This window comes from Aedes aegypti, chromosome 1 (assembly GCF_002204515.2).
Source record: "Aedes aegypti strain LVP_AGWG chromosome 1, AaegL5.0 Primary Assembly, whole genome shotgun sequence".
Classification (NCBI taxonomy): Eukaryota; Metazoa; Arthropoda; class Insecta; order Diptera; family Culicidae; genus Aedes; species Aedes aegypti.
This window is the reverse complement of record NC_035107.1, coordinates 273,349,993-273,363,259: the sequence shown is the minus strand read 5'-3', so window position 1 is coordinate 273,363,259 and position 13,267 is coordinate 273,349,993.

Sequence of the window (13,267 nt, the reverse complement as noted above, 5' to 3'; positions counted from 1 at the left end):
AATTTCCTTGACTTCCCTTGGCATAGAGTATCATCGTACCTGCCACACGATATACGAATGCGAAAATGGCAACTTTGGCAAAGAAAGCTCTCAGTTAATAACTGTGGAAGTGCTCATAAGAACACTACGCTGAGAAGCAGGCTTTGTCCCAGTGAGGACGTACTACCAAGAAGAAGAAGAAGAAGAAGAAGCTAGGACACTGGTTGCATTAGTATCATTATCACATTTGTGATTAGCGATGACCGCTACTGATAAACCTTACATTAGTCACTTCAATGCACGCTTCGGTTCCGTCTAAATCCCACTCAACAGCTTTGCATGAGACCCACTTTCGCGCGCCCGAAAACCACATCCTTCCGCAACATCCCTAATGCGAAAGGAATAAACGCATCCTTCCGCGTCACTCTATTAGGATATGTGTGGTTGTGGAGTAAGGTGGCCTACTTTTATATGGAATAAATTAAATTAGGTTCGTTAAAGTTCCAATTTTGGTCGATTTTCTACACACAAAATTCAAGCTTTGATTTTTGTAGAAGGTTTCCGCTAAAATTTTCACAATAGCTTCTGGGTTCCAAATAAACAAATTTAGGGGATTAACACTCAAAATTTTTAAACTTTGATCATTATGGGCCATCCTAATGTCTATATAAAAGTTCTGGAGGAAACATAATCTCCGTCTAGGGGTTTCGCGCTCGCTCACATTCATTAGCTGTCTCTGATGCGCGAAATTGAACCAGAAATCAGGTGAAAGTGATGGTGGCAGCATCATCGGAAGCAATAGGGAACGCATGTGGGGGGACGATAAATCACCCCAGCAAAACCGATCCTGAGTTGCCATCGAAGCGACCTGCCAGGAATGCGTGTGCATGTGGTGTAGGTACTATAGCTTGTGACACGCTATCATTCAAAGCCACCGCGACGACGACGCACTATGGGCCACACAATCCAAGTTTCGCGGCGAGATTTAAAGCGCTATTATAATGGATAAAAATCAATATTAATGCTGTAGTGCATTTCAAATTGATAATTTTGGTATTTTTCTTCAAAATTTGGCTATATATATAGGAAGAGATACATTTTCGATTCATATTACGGACAGCTTCAAGTTCCAAACACTCTATTTCAGTGGTTCCCAACGTGTTTGAAGCTGCAACCCCCCAATAAAGTTTTTCAAATATCCGGCGGACCTCTAAACTTCAATGTTCTCAAAATAACCAAGGCAGACAATCTGAAAGTGTCCAATCTAAGATCCTGTGGAGCATTGTTGGTAACCATCGGTTTCGTTATTGACCGATGACGAAAAAAAAAAATCAGTGCGTAAAAGATCGTCATTTTCTTTGTCTTCAATGACTGACATGCAGACCACGACGAAACAAAGCCGCAAAGAGTCCACGAGTAATATTTTTCGTCATTCTTTCCGTCACCCCTCTGCACTGAACCAACATAAGCTTCTAATTGTCACCCAGCACACAACTGCAGATAAATAGAGTCTGAGCTACGAACTACTTGTCAATAAGGTGTCTTGTGTTAGCAATTGGGCAAGCACATTTTCAAGATGTTATGTTAGCCCTGCCGGTAGGCGCGTGCAACGATTATCTAAAGGTTTTTTGTTCAACTCCGGAAGCGCGCTGACTTTTTTTGTGAGTTCCTGTTTTGGTCGGCCTTTCAATTGGCACCGATTAGTTATTTTTAGTTCCTTCATTAGTATCATTCCAAACATTACATTCATTTTTTATATCTGGGTATTCTGTGTTATTAGACAACACTATCACCCTAATTTGGTAAAACAAATTTAAGATTTTATCAACATTTTGTTAACAACATATTACATTTCATTTGCCGTAGCAGTTCAGATTGTTTACAGATGAGTTGATTTCACCTGCTTATAAGAAAAAAAAAACGCTTTGAATATACTTAACCTAACTTAACCTAAACATATAACGCATTAATCGTGGCAATAGGAGATTGTAACGATTTTTGACTGAAATTTTTAATTATTTTATTTGACATTTGTTCCAATGTTTCAACATTGGATATTCTATGCAACTCATTGGTACTATACCAGGGAGGAAGCCTCAGAATAATTTTCAAAATTTTATTTTGAATTCTCTGCAGAGCTTTCTTCCTGGTATTACAAAGCAAGTCCATATTGGTACAGCATACAACATGGCTGGCCTGAAAATTTGTTTGAATATCAAAAGCTTGTTCTTAAGACAAAGTTTTGATTTTCTATTAATGAGGGGATAGAGACATTTTACATATTTGTTACATTTGGCTTGAATGCCCTCAATGTGATTTTTGAAAGTTAAATTCTTATCTAGCATGAGCCCTAGATACTTAACTTCATCTGACCAATTTATTGGAACCCTTCTTATCGTGACAACATGTCTACTTGAAGGTTTCAAATAAAGAGCTTTTGGTTTATGTGGGAATATTATTAGTTGAGTTTTTGAAGCATTAGGAGAAATCTTCCATTTCTGCAAGTATGAAGAAAAAATATCCAAACTTTTTTGCAATCGACTACAGATGACACGCAGGCTTCGTCCTTTGGCGGAGAGGCCTGTGTCATCCGCAAACAATGATTTTTGACATCCCTGAGGTAACTCAGGTAAGTCAGATGTGAAAATATTGTATAATATTGGTCCCAAAATGCTGCCTTGAGGAACACCAGCTCTTACAGGAAGTCTTTCAGACCTGGAGTTCTGATAATTAACCTGAAGTGTACGATTTGACAGATAACTTTGAATTATTCTAACAATGTATGTTGGAAAATTAAAGTTTTTTATTTTTACAATCAAACCTTCATGCCAAACACTGTCGAATGCTTTTTCTATATCTAGAAGAGCAAGACCAGTAGAATATAAGGGTATGCGAAATACCGAATGATTCCGTCAAATACGCTTCGAAACGAAATTCCGCGGAATTCCACGGAACTCGCACAGGCGAAATTTGTATTTTGCTATTTCGTTTCGTTTCGCCAAATTGTTAAAATATTTCCACGGAAAATTGAAAACAAACGGAATAAAACGGAATTTCGCGAAATTCGATTTTAATTTCGAACAAAAAACGGCAAAGCGTTCGCTTCTACTCCTAGCTACAGTCAAAAATGGGTCCGTATTATGGATCAAATCGACTCATATCATGGATCAGAACACTATAACAGCAAATTATCTGCGAGGCAAACGAATGGTGTGCTAGTGAAAGCATACGTTTTGGCGTTTCTTTGGGAATCGTCTTATCTTTTTTTTTCTTTGCTGTTTTTAGAGCTCGGACCTAGTTGATCCATCTCGCTCTTTCGTCTTATCTTAGATTCATAACTGTGGTATGGGTTTCAATGCCCCACAAATATGAATCAACGCTCAAAATGTATGACATTTTATTTCCTACGAATGGAACAAATGTGTTTAAGGTGATTAAAATACGAAGCCAATCTTCGAATTTTCAAGTGCACAAGACGAGAAAATCTGACAACAGTTCGCTTTGAAAATTTAAATTTAAAAATTAAAATGTAAATGCTTGCTTGCTGGTGATGACCAATGGGATAGATTTTCAACTGCGGAGCGCTATTTGGTTCTCAAGTCTTGTGTTCTTGAAAATTTGAGGTGTGACTTCGTTCTATAATCATCTTGAACATGTTATTGTTGATTGCGATGCTGTATAGATTTATGTTTTTTTTACTTATCTAGTTTATTTGGCAGGCTCAGGCGCCGTAGGGCATAACAGAGCCGAAATCTTTTCTTTTTTACATTATTTACATTTTGAAATTTGAACTTATTTTAAAAACTATGTTAGTTTGCGGAAGTTTTAAGGTTAGTTAATACATTTGTAACAGGGAAGGAAAGAGATTTATGGTTCGCGTAGGTAAAATGGGTTCTGCGTAATTGCTACTCTGTTTGATGAGATATTCTCCGTTCAATCCAACTTTGATCCATATCTGTGTGCTAAACATAGCTTTGGGATGACTGTAGTATTGACTGGTCCGCAGGATATGATAAACTGCACTGCCGTTGTAAAGTTTCCAAAAACGCCCATTTGCCCTAAATTCCTCGCGGCGAATAGCCCACGAAAGGAACAACAGCGTTTGATGAACTACCGCAATGTTATCTTCCATAAGAATGAAGAGAGCAAAACCACGGTTCCCTTCGGGGAACATCGCGTGTCCTTTTGAGCAAATTCGTTAATATATCGCAAACATTGTTTGTACACAAATATAAAAAAAGCTGCGGAGCGTGAGTCCCTGATGTTCTGGATTTACTCAGGTGGTGCAGATTATTGGTGCGCGCATTAGTTCTCTCTCTTGCTTTCCCGCTATGACGTCACTTTTAACTCTGCATAAGAACATCGGGAGCATAGAAGAGAAAACTAATAGCACGCATCAATGAGTAAAGGCTCTCCGCGATTTCGTTGTTGTGTCATAAAAATCACAAGTTATAATCATCAGTTATAAATTTGCATGCACCATCGAAATTGGTTCCGGATTTAGATTCAAGTTTGGTGGGGTACCTAGGGTATTTCACAATGGAACAGCGCAACCATTTTATTTAGATTTTCAAACATCTAAATCTCGAGAAAAAAAAGCTAAACATTAAATTTAGCTCATTGAAAGAAGGATTGCCTGAACGAACATAGGTGAACTTGTGAATCTTATTTGCGTTTCCTCTATGCTATGTAGTCCAGGTTCAAACCTTTTTTTTTTCGAAATTTTCAATTTTTTTTTAAAGTACTCTCGAGGCTCAAAATTTAGTGAAAATGTGATTTTGTAGTTAGTTTTAAACAAAGAATCTGAAAATGAGATAATATCAACAATCCTTAATTCTTCCAGAAATCGCCCAGAAACTCCTTCACAGATTTTGGAATAGGATCATTTCTCCAGTATTTGCTCTACAACATAACAGAAATACCTTCAGTATTTTCTACAAGGTTTACTCTAAAAGTTTGCATTCAAGGCTTTTCCAGAAAATTTATTAGGAACTTCTAAATTAACCCCAATAGGCAATCCTGGTTAAGTTGCTGTCGCAATATCTCTTGGAATTTGTTACTTTTGCAGTTCTTTTAAATTTATCTTGATTGATTTCTTAGGTATGTGTTGATGGATTTTTTAAAATTTAATTTAATTCAATACTCCAGCAAATACTAAAGCAAATATTCCAGTGATTTCTCTGTTCTACTTATTTTTCTTCTTCTTTCTGGCGTTATGTTCCAACTGGGACAGAGTCTGCTTCTCAGTTCAGTGTTTTAATAATCACTTATCGACTTGTGTCCCCAATCACATTCATTCAAGCCACAAAGCATAAAGCACAGCAAAAAAAATGAATATCATTATTCCATGTTTTATGGTACCGTAAAACGGAGTAACTTTGATAGTTTTTTCAAAGAAAACTTCAATATTTATGCATTCTGTTTCAAAGAATTACAATTTATATTTTTAAAACAAGTACTGACATCCTAGCTATCGATTGCACTTGATAGATAGCCAAAAGATTTATTTTAAATTTATATTATATTATTTATATTATTTTTCATATAATCGAAAGTTGGTTTTCTGTTTTGGGGTAACTTTGATAATGGAGTATAAATCAAACAAAAATGAATGAATTACGGAACATTTATAGGGCGTTACATACCTATATATTATTAGCATAACATATATATTAGCATATATTAGCATAACATCACATCTACATGATTAAAAGAATTGTAAGGCATTTCTAAAAATCAAATTAATTTTGGGCTCCTCTCAATATTTTTCAGATTGTTTTAAATGTTTGTAACTGCTTTTCGACCCACTTCTTAGTTGTAACATTTTAATTAAACCCACTCGTTGCCTTGTGTGAGTGTCAGATATATTGAAATGAAACCTTATAATGTTATTAAGAAGATTTCAACCAAACAGAAAAGAGTCTTACCAAAACATGTAAGGATTTCGCTGAGCAACGCTAAGGTTTCCATATGAAAGAGGATTTACAAAGACGTTTTTTATGCCAGTTGTCAAGTTTCCAGCTTTTGACAAGAAAAAATAAACTTAAACGTGTATTCCGCGAAACAAATTCAAAAATTTCGTTTCGTTTCGAAAAATTCCGTGAGGTATTTGATTTCGTATCGAGTTACACGAAACATTTTTAAATTTCGTTTCGTTTCGTCATTATCAGCGCAATATATTCCGCGTATCGTTTCGTTTCGTATCGACATGGAAAAAATCCATTTCGCATACCCTTAGAATAGCCTTCAGATTTGTTGGAACGGATCAAATTTGTCACACGTTAAAGTTGATGAGTGGTCGAATGTCCATGGCGGAATCTGAACTGTTCATTGGCGAAAATTGAATTTTCGTTGATGTGGGCCATCATTCTGTTCAAAATAACCTTTTCAAAAAGTTTACTGATGGACGAAAGCAAACTGATTGGACGATAGCTAGAAGCTTCTGCAGGATTTTTGTCTGGTTTTAAAATTGGAACAACCTTAGCATTTTTCCATTTGTCAGCAAAATATGCTAATTGAAAACATTTGTTAAATATATCAACTAAAAATGATAAGCTACTTTCTGGAAGTTTCTTGATGAGGATGTAGAAAATTCCATCATCGCCAGGAGCTTTCATGTTTTTGATTTTTTTAATAATAGTTCTCACTTCTTCCAAATCAGTCTCCCAGGCATTTTCGAAAACGTTCTCTTGTTTGAGAATATTTTCGAACTCCTGAGTAACTTGATTTTCAATTGGACTAGTAAGTCCTAAATTAAAATTGTGCGCACTTTCAAACTGCAAAGCAAGTTTTTGAGCTTTTTCGCAATTAGTTAGTAATAATTTGTTTTCCTCTTTCAATGCCTGTATTGGCTTCTGAGGTTTTTTTCGAGATTTTAGATAATTTCCAAAAGGGCTTAGAGCCAGAGTCCAATTGAGAAATTTTATTTTCAAAATTTTTGTTTCTTAATTGAGCAAAACGTTTCTTGATTTCTTTCTGCAAATTCTGCCATATATTTTCCATAGCAGGATCGCGAGTGCGTTGAAATTGCCTTCTCCTCACGTTTTAAGGCGGATCAAGAGTTTAAGATCATCATCTATAATCACGGATTCAACTCAACTAGGGTTGTCATGTCTATTACGGCTTAACCAGCCGACGGTGTTTTGAAAAAACCTGAAGGTCGTAGACACAAAAGTCAATTTGGACAAATTGAGATGTAAGATTGTGAAAAATAATAGAATCGTTCTGGTGGGCTTCGATCCCACGACTCCCAATACGCTAGACTGGGCGCGTTAACCAACTACGCCACAGAACGGGTAACGATTCTGCAGCGCAATCGGCCAACCTGTAGTTGGTTAACGCGCCCAGTCTAGCGTATTGGGAGTCGTGGGATCGAAGCCCACCAGAACGATTCTATTATTTTTCACAATCTTACATCTCAATTTGTCCAAATTGACTTTTGTGTCTACGACCTTCAGGTTTTTTCACGGATTCAAATTTTACTTCACATTTTGGAATTGCAATGCTCCTGGCTTCAACAATGGAATTTGTTAAAGTTTCAAGAGCAATGTCAATATCAAGTTTAGTTTCTAAAGAAATGTTAACATTAAGATTAGAGTCAATATACGTTTCATATATATTCCAGTCGGCTCGTAAATAATTGAAAGTGGAGCTGATAGTATTGAGAATCACTTCTTGGGATATTTGAAATGTAACAGGGACATGATCAGAATCAAAATCAGCATGAGTTATCAGTTGGCTACAAAGATGACTAGAGTCGGTTAAGACCAAATCAATCGTAGATGGATTTCTAGAAGAGCAAAAACATGTAGGGCTATCAGGGTATTGAATTGAGAAATATCCTGAAGAGCACTCATCAAATAAAATTCAGCCGTTGGAATTACTTTGAGAATCATTCCGTGACCGATGTTTGGCATTAAAGTCACCAATGACAAAAATTTTGACTTATTGCGAGTCAATTTTCGCAAGTCAGTTTGGAGCAAATTTACTTGCTGTCCAGAGCATTGAAAAGGCAAATAGGCAGCTATAAAAATATATTTACCAAACTGTGTTTCAACAGAAACACCTAAAGCTTCAAAAATTTTAGTTTCAAATGATAAAAACAGTTGATGTTTTATACGCCTATGAATGATGATTGCAACTCCCCCGCATGCCCCATCAAGTCGATCATTACGATAAACAAAAAAGTTAGGATCTTATTTGAGTTTAGATCCAGGTTTTAAATACGTTTCGGTAATAGCTGCTATATGCACGTTATTAACCGTAAGAAAATTAAACAGCTCGTCCTCTTTACCATTAAGAGAACGAGCATTCCAATTTAAAATATTTAAATTATTATTTGGATCCATTAGAAAAACGTAATCCAATAACAATTTGATTTGTAAATTTTACACCTACTTGGACTGCTTCAGTCATAGTGGTGGCTTTGAACATTACATCAATCATTAGATTCAATTGTTCAGTTAGAAAATTAAAATCAGAGGCAGACATGTCACTTGAAGAGGGTACATCTGATGATTTCCCATTAGAATTTTCGGTAGACGAAGAAGCGGAGTAGGAGTTACCTGTGGCGGTAGGGTTTTCTCCATTTGATTTGAAACAAGTAGAATGGGTACTCATAGTACGAACAGGGTTCAAATTTCCTGCTACGATATCGGCAAAGGATTTACCGTGGGTAGATACATTCGAAATTGAAAGATTCGAACGGCTACCCGACGGGTTAAAATTAGTTTGTGAATGAGCATGATTATGATCTTCCTGATGGGTATGATTCATGATCAAGCGATCGTTAACTGAAAAATGAGTGTTGTTCGATACTCTACCAGGCAAATTTCGGAAACGACCGTTATCGTAACGGATATTATCTTTGATCTGCCTGGCACGAGCCTCAATGACTCTTTTGCGTGAAGGACAATTCCAAAAATTTGACTTATGTTTAGCCCCGCAATTAGAGCATTTGTACTTGGTGGTATCTTCCTTCACTAAACAGACGTCCTTGGCATGAGAAGAACCTCCGCAAATCATGCATTTAGCATCCATGCGACAATGTTTTGTACCATGACCTCACTTTTGGCACTAACGGCACTGAGTGGAGTTCTGGTAATTTCCTCCAGGTTTCTGGAAATGTTCCCATGTCACACGGACATCGAACATAAGTTTTGCTTTTTTCTAAAGCTTTAATATTATTTAGTTCTTTTTTGTTAACGTGAACTAAATAAAATTCTTGAGAAAGCCCTTTCCGAACAATGCCAGATTGGATTCTCTTTTTCATAATGATTACTTGGACTGGGGAAAATCCAAGTAAATCATTTATTCCATTTTTGATCTCTTCAGGTGATTTGTAGTCACTTTTAAGAAAACTTTGAACAGACGTTCAGTTTTATCGTCATTAGTAAAAAACTTGTGCTTTTTCTCTTCAAGAAAATAAATCTTCGAGCTGTTTAGTAGAATACCTATAAGTAGATGAAGAAAAAACGAATTTAGTACTATACCATTTAATTCCACTAGAGTTTGTATCCTTTGACAGATACGCGTATTTCGACCTCAACTGTAAGGCCGTCTTCAGTGTCGTGTACTAGACTCGACTTGAAGAAACCATCGTATGCACACATTATATATTAACACATAAATATTTTTAACTTAAAATTTATGAGCTTTAGGTACATTCTATCCCTCTTTTGTCGAAACTTTAAATGCTGAAAGGTACATCACGGGAACGATTAGTAGGTACCAAGTTGAATAGCCATGTATTTCCGTTGCCGTTGTCTCTGTTGAGTAGCGTCGTAGGTACCTGTTTGCAAATTTCCAAACTCTCCGCCACATCCAGTTTCCAAGGAGAAGAAACATTTCTCAAAATGTTGATATCGGCCGTCGTAATTGTATGTCCTTCTGAAAAGATATGTTCTGCCACCTTAGATTTAAAATCGTATCTCATCCCTTTGTCTATCGTCTTCTGAGCTTTTCCTATTTCCGCTAAATGTTCCTTGAATCTAACCTCGAGAGACCGCTTTGTTTGACCAACGTAGACCTTGCTGCAGTGGGAGCAGCTGATTTTGTAAACACCAGCCTTGTTTAGGGTGTTTACCGGATCCTTGGTAGAGCCTAACGAAGTTCTAAGTTGGTTGACTCTGCTGGAAAATACCAAATCAATTCCGAAATTCCTTAGCTTTGGGCGGAGCTGTTTGCTGATGTGTACGTCGTATGGGATGGAGACTCTCTTCATGGGTTCGGTGATAGGGGTTAGTGTCGTCAAAGCACTCCGAATTTGCTGTCTTTCCTTTTTGTCGATGATGGCTTTTATCGTCCTTTCCTTGTATCCGTTGATCCTTGCCGTCTCGTAAATATATTCCAGTTCCTTGGTCTTTCCGTCTTCGCTGAGGGGTAGAGTCTGCATCCTGTGGATCATGTGATGAAACGCTGCCATCTTATGCTGGAACGAATGATTCGATGTGTAAGGGATAACTCGCTGGGTGTTTGTAGGCTTCCTGTAGATTTCGAAGTTGTAAGTTGAACATTCTGCCCTGGTGACAAGTAGATCCAAAAATGGTAGTTTCCCATCCTTCTCCTCCTCGTGGGTGAACTTGATATCCTTGTGTACGCTGTTGATTGTATCCAGAATTTTAGCCAGATCGTTTCGCTTGATAACGCTGAAAATGTCGTCGACATATCTCCACCATTTATCCGGTAATACTCCTTGTTTCTTTAAATTTTCCTCAAAATTCGCCATGAATAGTTCGCACAAAAACGGGGAGAGAGGGTTTCCCATGGGGGCTCCTTTCGTCTGTTTGTAGAAATTTCCTCGAAATTGAAAGTAGTTTTCGTCCATGCACAATCTTGCCAACCTCATGTATGTCCTGACCTTTCCTTTCCATGCTGCATCCGTCCTGTGGGGTAATAACCAGTCCTCGAGAAGATTTAGGGAATCCTTTACTGGAACGCTGGGGAAAAGAGCCGCTACGTCGAAAGAAACCACCATCAGGACCTCGATGTGTCCTGACTCTAATAGTTTCTGGGAGAACTCCTGGGTGTTTTTAACTGATCTAGCGGGGAATGGATTCGGCATACTCTGGAATTCCTTGACTAACCATTTCGCCAGTTTATGAGTGGGGGATCCGTCGGCCGAGATGATTTCTCGCATTTCCTTTCCTGGTTTGTGAATCTTCGGTAGTCCTTCAATCCGTGGAAGAATGGGGTTAGACTCTTTCAAACGAGCCTCGCCAATAATCGCCTTGCAGTCCTTCAGGGTTTTGTCCGTGAGCTTGATGAGTCCGGGTAGTGGATCCACTCTCAAATGTCGGTAGGGGCCTTCGTTGATCTTTTTCGCCATTTGTTCGTCGTAATCCGTCTTGTCCATGATGACGACTGCGTTGCCTTTATCCTCCTTGATGTAGAACACTGGTTTATCCATGAGTTCTTTCACAATCCTCGTCTCGTCCTTGTCTGCCCTGCTTCGTTGTCCTGTTGTAATGGCCTTTGCTACGATGTTCCTCGTTGTGTTCTGGTCCTTTATTGGTATGTTTTGGATGATTGCTGTTTCCATGTCTACGATGATTTTCTCCACGTCAGGCTTCGTAGTCACCGCATATCCTAACCCCTTGTTGAGGTGTGTCAAATGCTCTACTGTGAACTGCAGCGTCGAACGGTTAACTACGAAATCTTCAATGGGTTCTATAATCGGAGCAGGAACGCAGTTAACTTCCGTCGTCTTGGATCGCATGGAGGTTAGTTTTTTCCGATGTAGCCTGTTCTTCCTGTCGGCTTCGCATTCTTCCGCTCGTTTAACCTTGGTCAGGAATAAGGCCAGAACTCTTTTTTGAGCGTGTAAGCCCTCCGATAACCTTGTCAGAAGACTCTCAAATATCTTGCCTAAAGTTTGATGAGCATCACCTGTGCAACTTTCATTGAAAATGAGAAAAATCTTGCTATTGGACTTCTTCAGAGCCACTAACAACCGTTCAGAGAATCTATCTTCTCTATATAAATAAAAATGGAATGGTGTATGCCACGAAATGACTTACGAACGGGTCAAGAGATTTGAATGGTTATTACACCGTTATGTTCGTCAAGGGTTCCGACGTGTTTGTGTGTATAAAAATTCCAGGATATTCTCCGGGAAAGTCGATAAAACGAGAGTGAACGGAACTGTCATATTGTATGCTATGATCCGTAACATTTTTCAGCAGCCTACTTGATGGCAAACTGAAGTTTTCCGGAACCACTAGATCTAAATAAAAATCCCCAAGAACTCTGCATTAGCATCAGGTCCGTCACACTCGGGCTCAGATTGTGTACCACTTCTAGTACTGCATTTGGTCCCTCGGTAGTTCAAAAGGTACCCAAGTTTGACAGATCGCAGTACACTTTTCACGGCATTCTAGATTACCTTATGAGCCATAAAATTTTGGGCAACTGCAAGGGACATCGAGGTCTTTAATTTGTCTTTGTTAGCATTGTCAGGTGTCCTTCAAGAATGTTCGCAAATATCTTCTAAGAATAACTCCTACAGTTGATAATCTCCTACATACAGACTGGACTAGATTTTATTTCATCTTGTAAAGATAATCCAACAAATTTTTTGATGCTGTATTGGTACAATTCGTGAAATAGATAAGTTTTTATAAAACAAAATATAGTGCATATATCTCACAAAATCTGGGATAACGCCCTTAAAGTCATTGGTAATCCCGTGTATAGCTTCAGGGCAAATGAATGTTTAAGCATCCAATTGATGATTTGACTTTTCTATTTGCTTCAACTTGCTTGAACTATCTGGAATTCGATTCAAAGTGTCTGAAATATGAATTAAAAGTAAGGAAGCGGCCGGAATAAGATTCATGAAAAGTCCACACGTTTTTATTCATTAAAGGTTATTCATGTTGCGGAAGGTTTGATATCGCGGAGGAATCATACTAAATGATTTATTATATATGCTTTTTGATGAGTTACACTTCACTGAGGCCTTAAGTGTCTGCAATTTGAATCAACACGGTACATTAGGAAGATTCAATAAGATTCTGAAAATAATTTTAAAAGCACGAACAAAAGTAACAAAACAGAATTTATAATTAAAATTGTTATATATATAATGATATATAAACAAAGAAATAAATATCAACATTTAATAGCATGTTTTGTTTTCATTCATCAGGCTGAGAAAAACTTTTGAAATTTCATGTTTTATGTTGTCATCCTTTTTAAACTGATGTTTGGACTCCAGTAAATTATATAGGGTGTTAAGCTGCTTAGGCCCTTCCATGATTCACTTTGGCATTGTTTTTTTTTTATTTCA